The following is a 21,982-nucleotide window of genomic DNA, read 5'->3' on the forward strand; positions in this document are numbered from 1 at the left end:
TATGCGGTTGGGTGATAATGGGAACCCCTTGATAGTTCGCCTTGAATAAAACTCTTCCAGCAATGCCCAACCTTGGTTTTACCATTTTCCACCTAGCCTCTTTTCCCTTGGGTTTCCGGAGCCCAAGGGTCATCTTATTTAAACCCCCCGGGCCAGTGCTCCTCTGAGTGTTGGTCCAACCGAGCGATGTCCGGGGCTACCAGGGGCAACTCTGGGCTGGCCTACCCGACGTCTTGCTCATCCGGTGTGCCCTGAGAACGAGATATGTGCAGCTCCTATCGGGATTTGTCGGCACATCTGGGTGGTGTTGCTGGATTGGTTTTAACTTGTCAAAGTGTCTTGTAGAACCGGGATACCGAGTCTGATCGGAATGTCTCAGGAGAAGGTTTATCCTTCGTTGACCATGAGAGCTTGTCATGGGCTAAGTTGGGACTCCCCTGCAGGGATTTGAACTTTCGAAAGCCGTGCCCGCGGTTATGGGCAGATGGGAATTTGTTAATGTCCGGTTGTAGATAACTTGAACCTTAACTTAATTAAAATGAATCAGCTGTGTGAGTAACCGTGATGGTCTCTTCTCGGCGGGGTCCGGGAAGCGAACACGGTGTTGGAGTAATGCTTGCCGCAGGTTGTTCTCTAGTTATCTGTGCATGCCTTGCCTTCTCTTCTCGCTCTCTCTTGTGAACAGGTTAGCCACCATATATGCTAGTCGCTTGCTGAAGCTCCACATATTGTACCTTGCCTTACCTATAAGCTTAAATAGTCTTGATCGCGAGGGTGCGAGATTGCTGAGTCCCTGTGGCTCACAGATTACTTCCAAACCAGATGCAGGGCCTGATGACTCCGTTCCAGATGACACGCTTGAGCTCAAGTGGGAGTTCGACGAGGACTCACGCCGTTATTATGTGTCTTTCCCTGATGATCAGTAGTGGTGCCCAGTTGGGGCGATCGGGACCGTGTCGCATGTTGGGTTGGTCTTTTATTTTGGCACCGTAGTCGGGCCATGAGTGTTTGGATGATGTAATGCTATTTATGTACTTTGATTGACGTGGCGAGTGTAAGCCAACTATGTATCTCCCCTTTTATTATCTATATATCACATGGTATGTTGTGAAGATTTCCTAACTTGCGACATTGCTTTCAATGCGGTTATGCCTCTAAGTCGTGCCTCGACACGTAGGAAATATAGCCGCATCGAGGGCGTTACATGGTACCTTGTGTGTAATCCAGCCTCATTTTGGAAACATGATCTCGAGGTTGACCATACTTCCCTTCTCGCAGGAACTGCATCCTGACATGAAGTTGCTTCTTTTTTAGATCAATACTCAGAGCAACCTAGATCCATTTAGTAGAAGCAAGATAAACAGAACTCGGAGAAGCGAATTCAAAAGGAAAAAAATAAAACAGACTACAAGGTGAGAACACCCACTTCCTACATCAAGCTAAAAATGAAAGCATTAGGACAATTAAGACTCTTCTTATTACACATCGAAGAACACCACGCTTAATAGAAATAGAAACTACAACATATACACATCGAAGAACACGAGGCTACATGAAAGTAATTGAAAGGGTGTTACTTACCAAAGCTCATTTTACAGGTTCGGTGCAGCTCCTCTTTAACTTGCCACGCTCCTTGAAGATGTCCCGAGTATCCCGTGTTTGGTCTTCATTGCTCCTCTGCATGTTCGCACTCGTGGTTTTAAAATCTCAACATGGCAAGAAAAATATACTACTAGTAATACTCGCGCATCTTGTGAGCAACATTAAAGCACTCGTCTGCCATGTTAGAGCATCTCCAACAGAATCGCAACGCGCGGCGCTTTAAAAATCTCAACATGCTATCTCTACTCTCTTCTCTACTGTTATATTTATTTAATATTTAATATTTAATATTTATCTCTCCTTCCTTTACTGCCTACTTTTTTTCTCTGTACTTTTTTTCTTGCAATATAGGCCGTCCGATTTATATCTGACAGATAGGAAGGAAACAAATGGGAATTTTGCAAAAAGATATCCATACCCCTCTCCAGATTTGCAAATAAGGCCTTCCCTCGTTCATCCTTTTCTCCCACAAGATAAACTACTCATACAAATGCATCTTGATGCGTGCAACGCATGGGCATCTTGCTAGTACTAAAAACCTTTCCATCATTTGCCACACTACTGGTTGCAGATGAAGAACCTACCCAAGCACAGCGCGATACAAGAGCGACGCACAATTACAAGCTGATATTCTGTTGGACAATGGAGGCTATAACCAATTACTTTTACGGGAACAATAGCACCCAGGAAATTTGAAGGGTAGGTATGAACAAAATTGGAACTGCACATGTACTGCTAAGTGATTCAATACACACATTACCAATCGAGGAGGAGAACGATGGTCACGGCGGCCTCTGTGAGTCATGGTCGGCAACGGGAGTCAGTTCATTATCCACGACGGTGGTACTTCTGCGCTTGGTGTCGGCTTCCGAGAAGCAGATCCGAGGCCGTGGAAAATGATGCCGGGGAAGAGGCTCCATTTATGATGACGATGGTGGACCAGCTCTAGTGCGGCGTACGAGGTCGTCGATGAGGTAGATGCGCTGCGGTGGACGACTACGCCGATGTAAAGGGGAGGAGCACGAAGGCTGCGGTGCCGTGGAGAAGTCTATTTTGCGGTGGGGATAGAAAATGGGGAGTATTCATGTGTACTACTCTGGGTGCCGGGGTGGGGTTGGCTGGGTAGGGTGAACCTGAAGTTATGAAAATAGCCCCCTACCAAGCGTCATCCGTAGGCCTGTTCCGAAGGCTATGATGGTAACTTCCCACTGCTCGAATCAGGGTCGCGGGAGATTTTCCCGCCGACCTCAAAATTTTGTGACACTGGACTCCCCGTGTGGCGTGTTGAGTGATTCGGCTAAGCAACTGGCGAGTAGTAGTAGTAAACTTTGCATATTAGTTTTGACCGAAGTCAAACTTGCTAAAGTTTGACCAAGTTTATAGAAAAATATAAACATTTACCATAACAAATATGTATGATGTGAAAGTACATTCAATAATGAATCTAATGGTATTTATTTGTTATTGTATATGTTAATATTTTTTGTTATAAGCTTTCCGAGAGTTTACAAAACTTGACTTTGACCAATGCTAATACGCGGACTTAAATAAAAACGGAGGGAGTACACATTTGTTTTCTTAGTTTGTAGTGAACTAATCATTTGTTGAAATTGTGAAATAAATATATTAGGCTATTGACTTCGAATGTAATGGTCTATACAATTCAATAGTTACAATCATTGTGAAATCCCAAGATGTATACAAGGTCTGTAGTACTTCACAACATGCTCAAACTCACATAATCCCAGTCAAATGAGAATCTAAATGCATTTCATAGTTATTACTTTGTAGGATGCAACAAAAACAACCATAACTCTACATCAGCCATTATAGAAGCAACATTTTGACATATCCCAATGTGTGAATGAAACATGCAGAGAGAGCTTTTGAAGATGGAGCAGATAGGGCGGGAAAGATTGTATGTATGTGGACGAGAGAGTAGGAGACAAACCTAACGAGACAGAGAGAGAGATAGAGAGAGGAGAGAGGAAGAAGTTAGGTCTGTGAGAAAGATGGATACATGTAATATACATGAGATGCGTGTGCATCTGGATTCTGTATACGTGGAAGGAGAAGATACAACATGTTTGATGAGAGAGCTTGAAAAACATGGACGAGAGGGGAAGGATCTCGTGGGTTGAGGGATTGAAAATTTTGTGCGGTGGAGAGAGGGATTCGTAATTTTGTGCAAGAGAGAGAGAGAGGGTGGGGGAGGAGTCAGTCAGCCGTTGTCACATCACCCTGCTTCCAAAGGACCCCGCATTCTCTAGCGTGGTGTGGTCGCCATCTTCGATCTGCTCGATGCCCTCTTTGAAGATTGAAGTATTGTGCATGTTGGGGTGCAAAGAAGCACAAGCAATAGTGGTCGCCGTATAACCTTGGATGGGGATGAATTGTGTGCTTGGGGGAGTGTGTGTGTGTGTTGTGTTGCGTGTGTCTCTCTCTGTGTGTGTGTGTGTGTCAGATATTGAGAGAAAACGAACATAAGGAGAGAAATGGGTACTCACGAAGAGATTGTGCGGGCCTTGAGGTGGGCAGGGGCCGGGTGAGGGTGTCAAAATGTGCGCGTTGATGCATGTGTTGCATGCGACCGTGCGGGGGACAGACGAATCGAGAGAGATGGTTGTTGTGTTACAGATGCTCCTCTCTCTGTCTCTCTGTCTCTCCCTCCCTCTCTCTCTGTCACACACACACACACACAAGTAAACTAGAAGACCGTTCTCTCATGTAGACACAACGTGTCGGCATCTGTCTATGTCTCACTCATGCATGATCATTTGCACATTCACACCTCTCTATGTCTGTATCACACGCACACCGTCTCCACATTGCCCTTCCGCCAAAACACACATATGGACACATACACACGTTCTCTCTCCGTCACACACACAAAATCAGTATTAAAAAAACTAGGGCACACCTAAAACGTCCAAATCCAAATAAACACGAACTGGAGCTAAACTCAAATATATGGAAATATTGCAGCGTCAAGAATTTTCACAGGAAAAAAAGTTGAGTAATATTCGAGGATTGTTTTCACACACACAAAAAGGTTCGGTGGATATCCTTCGAGCGCGACACGATGATGCACCGTTCGATCGACCACACGGTCGCGGTTCACGCGCTTGCACATGATTCCGTAACGTGGCTGTGGTACTAACTAATAAAAGCACTGCCTAAGTCTAATGCTTACGTGTACTAGCACGGTTTTCTTTTAAGTTTGACTAACCTTATATATAAAACTATAGTAAGCTCCCACACGCGCACTCATCAATATGCCGCCGCCGTTGCGCTTGCTGGCGCCCGCCTACTCCGGCCAACAATTTCTTGCCCATCACTGCCGTGTCGCCGCCATCCCTGTGCCATGAAGCCGAAGGCTCGCCCGCTCACGTCGTCTGCAGTCCCTCCTCGCGATGTCTCCGCGCTGCCAAGCACGCGAGCAGCTGGTGGAGCCGCGTCAATGCACGCAGCGTACGAAGAGGAGGACGAGCGCGTGCTCCAGCACGCCGGCGAGGAGGAACTAGCGTGTCATTGTCGTCTCCGCCCGTGCTGAGGAGGCGCGCATGGTGGCTGTCGCGGCGGAAGCCGGTCGCGCGCGCGTCGAGCCCGCAACCGGGTGTGGGCGCGGAATCTACCTTCGAGACCTTGAATGCCACGTGGATCCTGCAATCTGAAGGAGCAATTTGGGTCAGTCGACTCATGTGAGCCGTTTGATGGAACATGGATGGCTAGAAGGGCTTCTTCCACCTCTTCTGCCGTCTTCTTCCTTCACTTCGTCGAACTTCTTTCACAAATCGACTGACCCAAATTATACTACTAGTACGAACGTATTAAGTACAGTAGAAACACGAAGATATGAGCAGTAGTACCAACTGCAAGAAGAATAGCAGTAAGACATAGTACTAGTACTACTGTACGTACTAAAGAGTTCAAATAACGAGAAAGAACATAAACATAGTTCTGCTGGGGCCTCAGCACAACACACCCTTGAAATAAACTAAGCAACTAGTCCGCTTGACACTGCAGTAGAACCAGCATGAGCGACGGCACTGCCACCTACTCGGAGTCCGAGTCCACGTCCTCGACTTCATCCTCGTCCCTCTTCCTCTTCCTCTTCGCCGGTGCTTCTTTGCTTGAACCGGACACTGGGCTCTGCTTCTTCATCCAACCCTTGTAGATATTTAAACAAAGGTAGGCATCCATTGCTGCGTACAGGATGTGATCTTCATCTAATGTCTTCGACTCCCATGCATGATGAAACTCATGATGAGGTTTCTTAAGTTTAGCGTACGAAGGATCAATCATGGCTGCTGCCAGGGTCAGCATTGAAGGTTGAGAGGAGGACACCAGGCTTGCCTTCTAGAGATCGAAGGGCTGGCCTACAATGAGACCTATCCGATGCAGGACATCCCTGTCGTTCTTAAAGCCTACAGTAACGAATTTCACTCTTTTGTCCTTGAGTAAGTTCTTAAAATGCTGGCACTCAACGTCGGCATGGCATATGTGGTAGACCAAGCAAACGTTATGTACGCAAACCTGGATCACGGCGGGCTTCTTCCTCTCTTCGTCCTTTAGATCCTTCTCTCGTCCCAGGACTGTGGTGTACTCAACATCTAGCCCAGCGACCCACTCATCCGTTGAACTGTTGAACATGCGTAGGAAGCGAGCAAGCCATGCTTACACCGTCTCGCATCCACGTGTGTAGATGACGATGAACTGATCATCGGTGATGGCTCTAACCTGGTACTCAGCGGCGACCATGGAGATTTGGGAGGCCATGGATTTTGGAGGAGGGTTAGGAGAAGTTGAACTGTTGTACCCCACACAAAACACTGGGAGCGAACTAATGTGAAAGGACGGGACGACTGGGAGCGAACTGTTGTAAGGTAGAAGACTGGGACGAGTAGGGCATGCGAATGGCGTGGGGTTGCTGGCTTGCCCGGTGGATAAATGGCTGCAAGCCCCCAAAGAGTTCTCGAGAACTATGCGGGACCCAGTAGATGTCATGTCTACTTGACCCATATCATAGGCCTGACGGTATAGCTTCTGCCTGTTCGCACGCCATGCCGGCGCGTGGATGTAACTTCACTTAATTCCGTCAAACGTCGCGCCTCCCACGACCTTCGCCTCCCTCGCGCGGTCGCGCCCTTTGTGACTTCGACTGGCTATAAACGAGCAATTTTTTTGCCTTTTTTTAGACAAGCAATTTTTTTGCCTACTCCGCATGCATGATACTCCCTCTGGTCCTTTTTACTCCCGTCAACCGTTTGCAAAGTGTTTGACCAAATTTGTACTTTTTTTTGAATACCAGCTTATATTAATTAACCAGCCACACCAGTACACTCATTTGATACAATATTCACCACACAAGGTGGTACGTTATTTACAAGAATACCATCTAATCTATTGTCAAAGCTATACTTAGTGATTAAGTGTGCCACCTTCTTGGCCGAACGGCTAATCTTTGACAATTGAAGATTGTTGATCAACTTCGAGATGCTTAATGCTTTCATCTTCAGGTCACGCATAGCAGACCTGTCATAGTCCCCCGATGCAAGAGACGCTACCACAAAAGCGCAATTAGTCTCTAAAATTATAGGAGTATGAAGAGAAATACCTATATAGAGACCGACAATGCAAGCGCTAAGCTCCGCTTCCTCCACGCTTTGACAGGCATCAATGAAATCCCAGGACCAAATTTATACTAAAAATATCAATATCTACAATACTGATTATAATGAGTATAAGAACTATGTTTTATAATGAGTGTAAAAATATTGATTTGACATTGTGAATGTTGACACATTTTTCTATAAGTCTGGTGAAAGTATAGGTACATTGACATCAGACAAAACTTAAATGCACAATGCAGACTAGTTCCTCCGTCCAGGTGCATGCCATGTCCTATCTTGTCATCACAACAAGGTTAGTGTCGGTGTCAAAACCGGCGGATCTCGGGTAGGGGGTCCCGAACTGTGCGTCTAGGCCGGATGGTAACACGAGGCAGGGGACACAATGTTTTACCCAGGTTCGGGCCCTCTTGATGGAGGTAAAACCCTACGTCCTTCTTGATTAATACTGATGATATGGGTAGTACAAGAGTAGATCTACCACGAGATCAGAGAGGCTAAACCCTAGAAGCTAGCCTATGGTATGATTGTTGTTTGTCCTATGGACTAAAACCCTCCAGTTTATATAGACACCGGAGAGGGCTAGGGTTACACAGAGTCGGTTACAATGGGAGGAGATCTACATATCTGTATTGCCAAGCTTGCCTTCCATGCCAAGGAAAGTCCCATCCGGACACGGGACGAAGTCTTCAATCTTGTATCTTCATAGTCCGAGAGTCCGGCCAAAGGTTATAGTTCGGCTACCCAGACACCCCTAATCCAGGACTCCCTCAGTAGCCCCTGAACCAGGCTTCAATGACGACGAGTCCGGCGCGCAGATTGTCTTCGGCATTGCAAGGCGGGTTCCTCCTCCGAATACTTCATAGAAGATTTTGAACACAAGGATAGTGTCCGGCTCTGCAAAATAAGTTCCACATGTTGTCGTAGAGAGAATAATATTTACACAAATCTAATCGGCTGACGTATTCTGTAGCGTGTCATCACGCCACAGCCAAGCCTTTATTTGAAGCGTTTTTCTTCAACCAGCTCCACACATAACGCGAGGCGGTTTCTTGACATGTCTTGTCAAAGCAGAGATCGTGTTCCCCCAATTACGGGATTCTCATTAATACGGTCGTGGGTAACCCAACCATGTCTAGGACTCCTAGATTATAGGTAAGTCCAAACGGGCATGGTGAGGACGCTTGATATTCACCCTCTTTATAAAGGGACAAGATTTTCGTTTTTCCCTCTCGTGCTCAATCGAACCCCTCCCCCGCCTCGAGTTCTAACACCCAAAGCCCAGGTCAGGTGCTCCGGATCTTCAATCATGTCCGGATCCAGCCTTCAAGGCCGATGGATGCCCTCCTCCGTCACGGAAGAGGATATCAAGAAGTTGAGGGAGGCCAGATACCTGATCGCCGAGGTTTCGCATCGGCTGCCTGCTCGAGGGCAGGTCGTCCCCACTCCCGAACCCAACGAGAACGTCGTGTTCGTCTCCCACTTCCTCCAAGGCCTAGGCCTCACTCTGGATCCCTTCGTCGGGGGTTTGATGTTCTATTACGGGCTAGATTTCCATGATCTAGCTCCGGACTCCTTTCTCCACATGTCGATATTTATTGTCATGTGTGAGGCCTTCCTCCGCATTACCTCTCACTTCGGCCTGTGGCTCAAGACCTTTGAAGTGACGCCGAAGATGATCGGGGGGCAACATGCAGCGTGCGCAGGCACGTCAATAAGCAAGATGGTAGGAGCTCCGTGGCCGAAAGGTTCCTTTCCAGAGGTGTCCGGATTATGGCAACGGGAGTGGTTTTACATCACGGCTCCCAGATGTGCCAAGTGGGCGGCTGCCCCCGCTTTCCGCTCGGGCCCCCCACCACAACTGATGTCATGGATTAGCAGAGGACTGAGCCAAGGACGTGCCTATACTGCAAAGCCGCATTCAAGATCTCTTCGAGGGAGATTTTAATTTGGTTGTGGTAGTGCAAGTTATGCTGGTTCATCGAGTCCAGCCCTGCAAACGCCGGCCCCTTCGCTTATGGGAGTTCAACCCAGAAGGACCACGTGCTATTCAAAGTTTCCCCGGCCTGACGCACGAGGAAATGTACAAGTCATTCTTCGGACCTCAAATAGAGTGTCCGGATACTACCGAGGACGTGGGCCTGAGCAATAACCGCACCGCCGAACAAGTAAGTAATCCTCTAGCCGAACACACCTTCTTTTATTTATCATGACGTCATTCTGAGAAGTCGCTCTTTGACCAGGACTGGCTAACAAAAGCGAAGATGATTCGGTGTTCGGCCCCCCTCCCTGAGGGTTTGGAGAATCCGATACTGGAAAAGATGCTCGAGCTAGCACCCTGCCCGGAGCCCTCAAAGGAAGATAAAGGGGGGAATAATGAGGTCGAGAGCGGGCCCCCATCGCTACCAATTCCAACCGAGGGAATGAGCACCTCCGTGAAGGAGGATAACCAAGGATAAGAATCTGACCTTCTCTCGCTTCGGGGAAGGAAGAGGACTGCCTCTGAAGATCTGGAAACCGAGGGTTCCAAACGGGAGAAGAAGTCTCCACTAGAGGGTCTTGCCTTGGAGGGTGCTTTTGCCGCATCAAGTCCGCGCGAGGATCAGCTCTCCAACGAGCTGTAAGTAATCAGAAAGTATTTTAATAGAGGAGATATACTACCTTACCTCTGAGGAAAATGACCGAAGCGTTTATCTTGCAGTTCGGATCTTAGCCCTTCTCAGCAGAGCTCGTCTTCAGGGGATCTTCTTCTGGAGATGATGGAGAGCGGAACGCCTCCCCCGGACTCCCCCGCTCAAGAAGCGGGCGACCTTGAAGTGTCGCCGCGGAGGGCCTCTCCGGATCCGGCGAGGCCAAAAGATAATCCTATAGTCACCCGAAGTCCCCAGCGTTCGGCTCTTGAAGAGAGCAAACAAAAGAGTCCGGCACCGTCTGGTATGCGGTCGGACGTACTGAGGGAGCTGTTGGAGCGAGCGACCATCTCAGAAGAACACCGTATGTTGATGGGTACAGTGATGGAAAGAATTTCGTCCGCTGAAAGCGGATTGCATGGAGCCTTTATGAGTCTACTGACGGGCTTTGAGGTACGTGAAACGATATACTTTTTTATAGTAGCGCACATTTTTAGGTGTGCCCTGTGTAGATAGTAGCCCCTCAGACTATGGTCGTCGTCGAGAACGGCGGCGAACAGAGGATCGTAGTCCCAAGTAATAATCATACCGCTTTATGTGCAGGTGATGCGAGCTCCGGTGGCTGGCCGGACTAATGAGTTTGCCAAACTAAAGCAGCAACTGGATGCGGCAGATGCCGACATCGAGCTTGTTAACAAGCGGCTTGACGAGGCACATGGTAAGTAATGTTTGTCCGGTTAACATCACATAGTAAGAGCAGCATGATGCCAGTATCTTTAATATGTTGTGACTGCAGACGAAGCTGCCATCATGGAGACCCTTCGGGCGGAACTTGCCCGAGCCAAGGAACAAGCAAGAGTTAGTAATGTGGCTGCTTTGAAGGCGACCGAAGAGTTAAGAGCCGAGAAGGCCGCGCATTGCGAAAGCAAAGAGAAGATGGCCAAGATGGCCGTAGAATTAAAAGACACTGCCGACCATTGCCAGTTCCTTGAAAAGGAGAACCGAGTGAAGGCAGCGGATGTTGAAAAGGTCATGATGGTGACCAAAGACACTCGCTCTGCTATGAGGGAGAAGAAGGAGGAGTTGCGCGAAGCTGGGGATATTGCGGCTGGGAAGCCCTTTCTCCTGTAGAGGAAGTTCGGAGATCCGCGGTATGCCCCTCTGGATCGGCTGTGGAGTTCGGCAGACGCATATATGGACTTGGCGGCAAGCGCTGTCGATGCGGTCGAATACTTCCAAGATCAGACAGATCATGAAGTGGACAAGCTGTTCTGGTCGCAATTTAAAGTTCCAGAGCGTCCGCTTCCCTTGACTGATCAACTAGCCGAATGGGCCAAACTTAATAGGTTGTCCTGACTTGCCATGAGGTCCGTCGTAGATCATTTGTGGCCGGAGAAGCCGAAGCCGAACAACTATTTCAGCTTAGTGCAGCAGTTCCTTGGTGCGGTGCCGTGCATCAATGCGATGAAGAGGTCGGCGTTCATAGAATGCTCGCGGATGGCCTTTGCCCATGTTAAAGCATACTGGGCGGAGATGGATGCTACCACTGTTGCGGCGCAGGGTTCGGCCATAGGCCGAGTGGCTGCCGAGCACTATTTCGAAGAGGTTCTCGAGGGTGCTCGTTTGATAGAGGCCCGGTGCTCGAAGAATATTATGTTTGAGTGATATGTATTCCCATTGTAAACACAATGTTTTTATGAAATTTATTAAGGCTGTGTTTATACTTTTGCCTGAAAGTAATATGATGCCTCCTGTTCGGCCGTTTATGTATACATGTGTATAACCTGAAAGATTGCAGTCGTCGGCTTCAGCCCCCACGCATATAATGTGGAGGTGTTCGCAGAAGACGTGTGTTCACACTTAACCCAATGTCTTGGTCCTATTAAGGAGGTGATAGCGCAGCGAACGAGGCAACCGGACTATAATGCTTTAACACTTTCACTTAGCCATAGGAGTTTGACGGTGGGGCTACTATATAGCCCCTATTGGCTCCGCACTCTGCCAAATTTGGGATGCGTACATGCCTGGCCGGGAAACGGTCCTTCGTTAAGGCGGAGGAATTCTAACATTCCGATAAGTCATCGAGTGGTTGACCAGTCTCATGCTATATCATGACAGTCAGTTTTCGGCTTTCTCTACTGAGGTGCTCGTCCGGATGACCCGGGGCACAATCGCAGTAGTTCTCCTAGTGCTACCTTAGCCGATAGAGCTGAACTTAAGGTACCAAAACATAGGAGCCGGGCAAACCCAACATTTGACCAAAGACATGATTCGGAGCTGATGCATGTAAGGCCAAACTCGCAACGCCGAACACTCCCTAAGGTATTCGGTCTTTATTGTATAAACCGGGCCTAGATAGTGCCCTTTGTAAGAAGCCCCTGGTGTCCAGGTACGTGCATTATTCTGACGTGGCCACATGCCAAGACGCCAGCATCCTTCTCAATTGTACTGAGAATCCGAGGGATGTGTATCAACAAGAGACATTAAAAAAGGTTGACGCAGGGTCTTAATCTAAAAAGAATCCTTGAGGCGGGTCCCTGCTGCACGTCTGCGCCTGTGTCTCCATTGTGCCGTATCCTGGACGGGTGTAGCACGGTGGTCATCTGTAAAAGAGAGGAACTTAGGTGAAAAGTTGTCGTGTGAAAAGGTAGGTTTTAAAGAAACCATGTAAATTTTAAGATGAGTGAAAATTGCCACTTGTCTGCGCGCATTGAGCCCCTTGTGTTTGTAATATGGGTGTGGCCCTCAATCCGGTATGAATTACATATAGTTGTGCCAGACTCGTCTAACCGTGTCCGTGGTCTTGACGACCTATCGAATGGTTTAGTTGGTGAGGCCGTTTTTAGTGTGCGGCTGCTAAGGCAATCGCATTATTTTCGGCGCGCAAAGATCGCTCAATATTTCCGTTCACTGTAATGATGCCACGTGGACCGGGCATCTAGAGCGTGAGGGAAGCATAATGCGGTATTGCATTAAAGCGAGCAAAAGTTCCGCGTCCAAGTAGTGCTTGATAACCACTTTGGAACGGAGCAATGTGGAAGGTTAAATGTCCGCTACAAAAGTTACCGGGGAAGCCGAATATAACTTTTAGTAGCAGGGAGCCCGTGCAGTGAGCCCCTGGGCCTGGCATTACTCCTTTAAAGGTAGTGCTGCTATGGCGGATTTTCGTTGGGTCTATCCCCATTTCACGGATTGTATCCTGGTATATCAGGTTTAAACTACTGCCACCGTCCATCAAGACTCGTGTAAAGTGGTATCCGTTAATTATTGGGTCTAATACCAGGGCAGCCCATCCTGCGCGCCGGATACTTGCTGAGTAATCACGATGGTCGAAAGTGATCGTTTGAGACGACCAGTGGTAGGACTTCGCTGTGATAGGCCCTTGGGCATGTCTCTCTGGGAGTGCCGCTTTGCTTCCCTTGATCATGTGTAACACGTTGACTGTTTTGACTTCTGGTGGAAACTTCTTTTGTTCCCTAGTGTCTTGCTTGAGAGGCTCATCCTCGTCTTCGCTTGGTGTATCCTCCCCCTTGTGTACGGCGTTGAGCTTGCCGGACTGCTTGAAGACCCAACATTCTCTATGGGTATGATTAGCGGGTTTACCAGGGGTGCTATGGATCTGACATACTTGGTCCAGAATTTTGTTTAGGCTGGACAGTTCGCCTCTGGCGCCTTTAGAGGGCGGCTTTTACTGACTTGGCCGAGAGCTTTTGAATCCGGCATTTACTGCCATGCTCTTCGTGTTGTCTTCTTTATTCCGGCGTTTGTTATTGTTGCTGCGCCGTGATTTCCCGTTTCCATCTCTAGCTTCGGATGTACTGGGGTCGCTGGTGCTACATTTGGCTAGCCAGCTATCCTCACCCGCGCAAAAGCGGGTCATGAGGCTTGTTAATGCTGCCATTGTTCTCGGCTTTTCTTGGCCGAGGTGTCTGGCAAGCCATTTGTCACAGACGCTATGCTTAAAAGCTGCCAAGGCTTCGGCATCCGGACAGTCGAATATTTGGTTATTTTTAGTAAGAAACCTGTTCCAAAGCTTTCAGGCTGACTCTCCTGGCTGTTGAGTTATATGACTCAAATCGTCCGTGTCCGGAGGTCGGACGTAAGTCCCTTGAAAATTTGCGCAAAAAGCGTCTTCGAGCTCTTCCCAGCTTCCAATGGAGTTTTCGGGGAGGCTTTTAAGCCAGTGCCGAGCTGGCCCTTTGAGTTTGAGGGGTAAGTATTTAATGGCGTGGAGATCGTCTCCTCGGGCCATATGGATGTGGAGGATATAGTCCTCAATCCAGACCCCAGGGTCTGTTGTTCCGTCGTATGCCTCTATGTTTACGGGTTTGAATCCCTCTGGAAATTCAAGGTCCAGCACCTCATCGGTGAAACATAGGAGGTGTGCGGCACCCCTGTATCTGGGCGTGCCGTGGTGTTTGGATGTTTGGTGTGTTGCATCGTGTGCTGGAGTGCGCTTGCGCGGTCCATAGATGGATCTAGTTGCTCCGTCCTTTTGATGCGAGCACTTGCATGGATCACGTATTGGCTTTTGTGCGGCGTTGCTTGCCGCTCCATGTTGGCCGTGAGGTCATCTATCCGGCGGGGTGGCCGTTTTAATTTTTGGTTGCGGGGGATGTAAGGCCTCCTCATCGAATTCAGGTAGCAACTTCCGCTTTGGGTAGCTCTTGGTGAGGCGATTACCGCCATACTTCGCTGCTGTGTTGAGTACTTTACTCCATCTGATTTGGAGTGTGTCTTGCACCGCCTTAATCCTTTGCTTCTGCCTTTTTAGACTCCTCGCGGTGGCAACAAGCCTTTGATGGGCATTCTGTTGCGCCGGGCGTCTGTCCGGTGTTATGTCCTCCGGACTATTATCCTTGACAGAGTTGGTTTGTTCGGTTTGATTCTCCCCGTTGCCGTGGTCCGGCAGTGGTTCGCCCTGCTCTAACGCTGGGTCTATATGATCATTATTTATCTCAAGGTGGGATTTGGGGCGGCGCTTACACCGCCGCCATGACTGCTTCTTGAGGGGACAACCCTTCGTTGCGTCCTTCCGTTCCTCTTCGTCGTTTTCCTTTGGTGTGTCCACCATGTATACGTCATGTGATGAGGTGGACGTCCAGTGCCCTATGGGCAGTGGTTCCTCTTTGTCTCTCGCATCGTCGTCCATACCGTTGATGTCTTCGGAGTCGAAGTCGAGCATGTCGGTTAAGTCATCGACAGTGGCTACTAAGTGGGTGGTGGGTGGGTCGCGAATTTCTTCGTCATCCGCATCCCAGTCCTGCCGGACATAGTTCGGACAGGATCCTCCTGATAAGGAGAGATACCTTAACGAGTTCAGTATGTCGCCAAAGGGCGAGTGCTGAAAAATATCCATGGAGGTAAATTCCATGATCGGCGCCCAATCAGATTCGATAGGAACGGGCGCAGGCAGTTCGGAGTCCGTGGCCGGAGAAGGATCTGGCAGTTTAACAACACGACTCTCGTGCAAGGTAAGGTCGATGTTAGGCTCGATCGCCGCTGAGGGTAAGGCCTCCGTGGCGGGGTCCATCCACCCGTCCGCGGAAGGCGCAGCTGGCTCCAAATTGAAGGTCTCAGCGGCTGCCGGTGCGATCTCCTTAACACTGTCCGATGGGAGAGCTAAGTCATACTCATCGTGACCGCATGGCGCACAAGGCAGAGGCTCGAATCCATCGAAGATCAAATCTCCATGGATATCGGCCGTGTGGTTTAAGCTTCCAAACCTGACCTGGTGGCCAGGGATGTAACTTTCAATCTGCTCCAGATGGCCAAGCGAATTGGCCCGCAGTGCAAATCCGCCGAACACGAAGATCTGTTCGGGGAGAAAAGTCTCACCCTGGACTGCATCGCTATCGATGATAGTAGGAGCCATCAAGCCTAATGGCGACGACACAGAGGAACTCTCAATGAAAGCACCAATGTCGGTGTCAAAACCGGTGGATCTCGGGTAGGGGGTCCCGAACTGTGCGTCTAGGCCGGATGGTAACAGGAGCCAGGGGACACAATGTTTTACCCAGGTTCGGGCCCTCTTGATGGAGGTAAAACCCTACGTCCTGCTTGATTAATATTTATGATATGGGTAGTACAAGAGTAGATCTACCATGAGATCAGAGAGGCTAAACCCTAGAAGCTAGCCTATGGTATGATTGTTGTTTGTCCTATAGACTAAAACCCTCCGGTTTATATAGACACCGGAGAGGGCTAGGGTTACACAGAGTCGGTTACAATGGGAGGAGATCTACATATCCGTATTACCAAGATTGCCTTCCACGCCAAGGAAAGTCCCATCCGGACACGGGACGAAGTCTTCAATCTTGTATCTTCATAGTCCGAGAGTCCGGCCAAAGGTTATAGTCCGGCTATCCGGACACCCCCTAATCCAGGACTCCCTCAGTTAGCTATTATAGTACCACTACCTCCCTTCTAGTTTAAAGGGATCGATTCAAAAATTTCACCTACTCTTAGCAAGATAGTAGAGGCGGTGGAATAGTTTTTGAAGTCTGCAAAAGTACTCAACTAGTGCTGTCGTTCTTCACAAAAAAATGTGTTTACCAATGCATGCATGAACAGTAGTTACTCTAATCCCCCTCTCTTCTTTAATTCTTTGCCACATCAGCATGTTTGCTATTCCCGTGTGCATGATACCAGCTAAGATACCACCATTATGGCCATCCTTAATCATCGCATGCAATAATTTAGTGCACCTTGAAATATGAACATCTGTGGGGCGTGTATGTTTTTAATGACTTGAGACTCTACCTAGCCCGGCATGCAAGATGACTTATTATGCACCATTCCCCATACCTGCAGGAAGCCCGTTCGTCTCCAAATCTTTTCCTCTCCATGTGTGGAAACAATATGCCTGCCAAACTCTCCTTCTCCCTCCGGCGGTCCCACCACTCCACCCCATGTGAAAAAATCTGCATGCATGACTCTCCTCCCCCACGCTCGTCCAATCCGTTGTGACCAGCAATATTTCCACCCCTTCGCTCCCCCGTAATTTACTCCAACAAATATGCCCACGTAGCTGTTACTTAACTGCAGGTGCATTGGGTCACTAACATAAGGGCCCAACAGGGGTCTGGCCCACATGTCAGTGACGCAACTGGACCTGCAGTTAAGTCAGTGCAGCTCAGTCCATATCTTACGTAGGTGTGCCATTGCTCGCTATAAATACTGCGCCTCCCACGACATCGCTATCTCCTCCCCCTCACGTTCACGTTCATCGCTATCTCCTCCCCCTCCGTCTCACGTCGACCACCATGGCATCGCCCCTCCCAAGCCCTAGGAGCCCCTCGCTGCACTGCGCGGACGGTCATCCGTCGCTGTTCCATTCCTCGCCGCCACTAGTCGAGGAGGACGCATCGGTGTTCTGCTCCTCGTCGCTACGCGACGCGTCGCCATTCCGTTCCTCGCCGCCACTAATCGAGGAGGACGCGTCGACGTTCCGTTCCTCGTCGCGACGCGACGCGTCGCCATTCCGTTCCTCGCCGCCACTAATCGAGGAGGACGCGTCGGCGTTCCGCTCCTCGCCGCGACGCGTCGAGGTGGACGCGTCGGCATTCCAAATCTCGCCAGCACGCACGCCGGAGGACGCGTCGGCTCCCCGCTATGAGGAGAACACCGCGCCGCATGCCGAGCCCCCTAGCCTTGAGGAGCTTTGGAAATAAATTGATGTCACCTTGTGGGAGGCTTTGCCTCCAGCAGAGCGCTCCAAAATAGAGGCAGAGAGGAAGGTCGAGGAAGAGAAGCGCACCGCGGAACAAGCTGCCTAGGAGGCCTATGTCGCGTCCGAGAGAGTCAGGCGATTGGCTCTTTGGCAGAAGGCTCATGCGAGGGCCGTGAGGGTGGCGGAGGATGCCCGTGCTGACGCCCTGAGTGCAGTTGGGCCCAAGTGCCTCATCTTCGCTTGGCGGTACGTGGACCGGGTGCACGCCTCCAGCGAGTAGGAGTACCTGTTGGCGCCGGATCACCACACCGGTGAGATCGCGCTCGCCCGCCGGCAAGCCGCCAATCAGCACCTGCTAGTTGTGAGGCTGAGGAAGAGGCGTTGTGTCGGCGCGCTGGGAAACGGCCGCGCACCAGGGCACTCGTGGCGCGCTGCAAGCGCTCCTGCGAGCACCGTGGCTTTTAGGAGGAGTATAATTTTTGTTTCGTAAGGCGATCTCATTAGTTTTGGGACGCGAATGATAAATCCCGAACGTTCAGGAATTTTTAGCGTCCTTAATTAAGTATGTAAAAGGGAAAGTTTGGAAACCTTGTGTATTCGTACGCATTTTGCAAGTACGTGCATATAGCACAAACTTTACTATATACTATCGCACTACACGTCTCTCTCGATATATACTTGCAGACTGTGCTACTCCCTCCGTCCAGGTCAATAAGTCATCTTTGGTTGTGCACCGTGACCAAGAAGGAGGGAAGATTTATACACATAGACAGAGGGCGTACTACTATTACTTATGTACGTGCAAATGCACATTTTAACATTAAGATGCGGTTTTTGTAAAAGTAGAAAAACAGCACTAGTCAAGCTTGTGAAACGATTCAATGCAAAACAAATGCAAAAATGCTCATTTGATTGTTTACTTTTAACTTCCTTCTCTGTGGTTATTTCTCTGTCGTACTTTGTATGGAGTATCTCACTGGTTGGAAAGGCATGCAAATTCCCAAACCGCTTCCTACACCCTGTATCGAATTTTTTGCCTAACAAGTCGTGCCGTGCAATTGGAATTCCAACTTGAGTACTACTACTAGTAGGAGTACCAGGGGCCAATTCTTTTAGGCTTCTAGATTAGTAATCCCATAACTACTACCTCCGTCCTGGTTTATTGGTCCCCATTGTGAGCTGTGTCAAATTTTGATCATAAATTTAACTAATGAAATGTTAGTGCATGTCACATGCACTACTCCATCCGTCTAGGTGAGTAAGTCATCTTAGGCTGTGCATCGTGACCAAGGAGGAGGAGAAAACGAGAAATGTTTATGTTTATTTGCTAATTAATAGTATTGCATGCAATGAACTAACCACTACATGTCGTGTTTGATATCTCAAGTCATTAAAAGCATGCACACTCTTTATCTCTTATTGGTTGATATGTCAAGAAACAAGAAACGAGGTAGAAGTTAATGCACCGCGCCTAAGTGTTTTGGGATTATTTGGTTTTCGTAAGATGACTTACACACCTAGACAGAGGGATTACAATGGTGAGGAATAAACCAATTAAATCTTTGGTCAAAATTTAGCACAAATTACAATGGTGAGGAATAAGGTGGTGTTTGGTTCTGTAGTCCTAGGACTTTTTCTAGTCCCAACTAAAAATTCCCTAGTCCCTAAAAAGTCCCTCCCTGTTTGTTTCCAGAGACTAAAAAGTCCCTAGTCACTTCCTAGAGGTTATTAAATGACCATGTTGCCCCTAGTATATAGAAAAATTACAATCAAACAACACCATGGGTGGCGGGCCAATGGGTGCATGAAGGGGCATTGTTGGAAAAGTCCCAAAAAGTCCCAAAAAGACTCTCCTGGAGTGTCTTCTTCATTTAGTCCCAAATGCCTAGTTTAGTCCCTAAAAAGTCCCTCCCGTTTGGTAAAAAAGTCTCTAAGAGGGACTTTTTCTAGTCCCTACATAAAAAAGTCCCTGGAAACAAACACCCCCTAAACCAGGACGGAGTAGTAGTTTAGAAGCCCAAATAAATGAGTAGTACTCTCCACTGTGACTAGTCTTGTGGGAAAAGTTGGGGAAGCCGCCAAAAGAACTAGCCCTAGGAGTAGTAGCTAGGGATCGAGTGTGCGAGATGAACCGGAGAAAGTAATTGTAGAGAAATGAAATGCAAAAAAGACGGAGGGATGTGATGGTTGCTTGTCCGATTATTTTACCAGGCCACTTATTACTGGGAGTGGTTGGGTTTTGTGATATGACGGCTTTACTGCCGCGCCACGAGCGGGGTGAGAGGTGAGACTCCCGTGCAGCGCCGCCCTCTACACTTGTACTACATAGATCGTGGTTTATTAGTCCCCCATTGAATTTGACTGAAGATTTAACTGACAAAATGTTAGTGCATGTCAACGAAAACTATATCGTTGGATTCGTATTTGAACATAGTTTTGAATGATATAATTTTAGGTGACATGCACTGATCTATAATGTTAGTGCATTTATCGTACTATATATAATGTTAGTTCCATTTTTGGTCGTACTAATCTATAGTAGTAAGGTGCCCGTGCGTTGCACCGAAGAGTGAAATGCATTGATCGGGGAGTTGTTTATTTTGACAAAGGATGTGGGGGTCATCTCATGTGTAACGGGTATCGATAGGTTTCTTCGGATATTATTTCATCTCTAGAGCTCACAAACATCCGAGTGAAATAGATAAAAACGTATCTTTTGCAAACAAAAGCGTTCAACTGTTCAACCTGCATCCAAAACTTGTGAAGAAATAACACTTATTGTGCTTTGCAAGAAATGATCTTTAAGAATTTGTTTTTGAGTATCGATTATTATACATGTTGGCTACAGATGACATGGCACTTTCTTATAGTCAACAGTTGGCTATGCAATTAAGTAATATTAACCATGCCCTTATACACCTAGACGGAGGGATTAAATCAGGATGACTTGCAAGCGGGAAGAGGAGATGTAAGAAATGGTTCATCGTAAGTCTTTCACCAGTACTGTAGTAAAAATTCATACATGGAAGATTCTAGACTAAACCATAAACGGATACACTTTTATTCATGCGCGATACTCCAATAGAGCAAGATCCTGCATGGAAGTCTCCACATGCTTAGACAGCGGATTACATTGAGCGACTTCGAACAGGAAGGACAGAAACACATACGGTGCAACGGGAGCAGCACCGTTGGCATTGAGGTTGTCGCCCATGTCCAAACACCACGTAGACACGGTCTTTGAGCACGGTTTCGTAGTCGTTCCACGCTCGGGCATTGAAGTTTGTATCTATTTTAGATTAGAATATACTACTCCTCCGGTGCTAGTAGTAGAGCAGAGTCCTACTCTACTACTCTACTCAAGCAAGTTAGGGCATAGCACTGTAGGGAGTACCAGTACTGTGATCACGCAAGCAAGTTGTCTGGCATCGACATGACCCTACGCTGCTGGTATGTGTCTCGTAAGTCAAGCGACGTGCTGTAGTCATCATCACCTGTCCACTTCCCGCAACACATATTCGCTTCTCCATCTTTGTCCGCACATAATCTCGTCCAATCTTCCACTCCGCTAAGGCACCTCCCCCCCTCGTTCGAAACCCAAGCACTAACAATGGCAAAACCGAGCAGTGTCCGCTGAAAGAGTGGCTGGAATTCGCTCCCCACAGAGGTAATCAAGCTCATTGTTTCACGCGTGGACAATCTCAGTACCATGCCGCTCGCCGCGTGCTCGTCGGGGCTGCACCGTTTACTCAAAGCCCTCAGGCCGGAGCTTTTTAAGCCAGCTCTTTGCTTGCTGATGCCGCCTAATCTTCAGAAACAGCGTGTCACGCAGCATAACGATCGTAGGGTGGCGAACATCAACCCCCTTGACTGCGATCCGATCCCCGTCAACCTCAACTACATTAACGGTATGTATTGGGTCGACATGAACACATCTTGGATGGTGCTCGTCGACGGTCGCGGTAGCTGGATGCTCGTGGAGGTCTACACCCGGCGATTGACCCCCTTCCTTCGATTAACACTGCACTGCTTTGGCACCGCGGCCCAGAATACTCGGAATCTTACAGTAGCCAACATGATACCAAGTTTGATTTGCTCAAGGTTGTAATCTGCCAAGTGCCCACAAGATCTGCAAATTATAAAGACTTCAGGCTAATTGCGTTCTTCAACCGCGGTCTCGCCTATCTAACAGGTCACTGCGGTAAAGTGGATAAATCTGCACGTCCATCGCAGGATCATACATCCTCCATGGTTCTCTGATGCCATTGCACACAAGGGCTTCATTTACGCTGTCGACTCCTTCTATGGCTGGATGTATTGCTGGCCTACTCCAGTCATCGCTACAAACGACTATTACAGCAGTATGTTACTTTCCTATGATATCATGATGGCTTTCTTATATTACTGTCAACATTTGCTGAAAAAATATTCATGCTCATAACATGATG

Source organism: Triticum urartu, chromosome 6A (genome assembly GCF_056163025.1).
Source record: "Triticum urartu cultivar PI428250 chromosome 6A, HENAU_Tu73, whole genome shotgun sequence".
Lineage (NCBI taxonomy): Eukaryota > Viridiplantae > Streptophyta > Magnoliopsida > Poales > Poaceae > Triticum > Triticum urartu.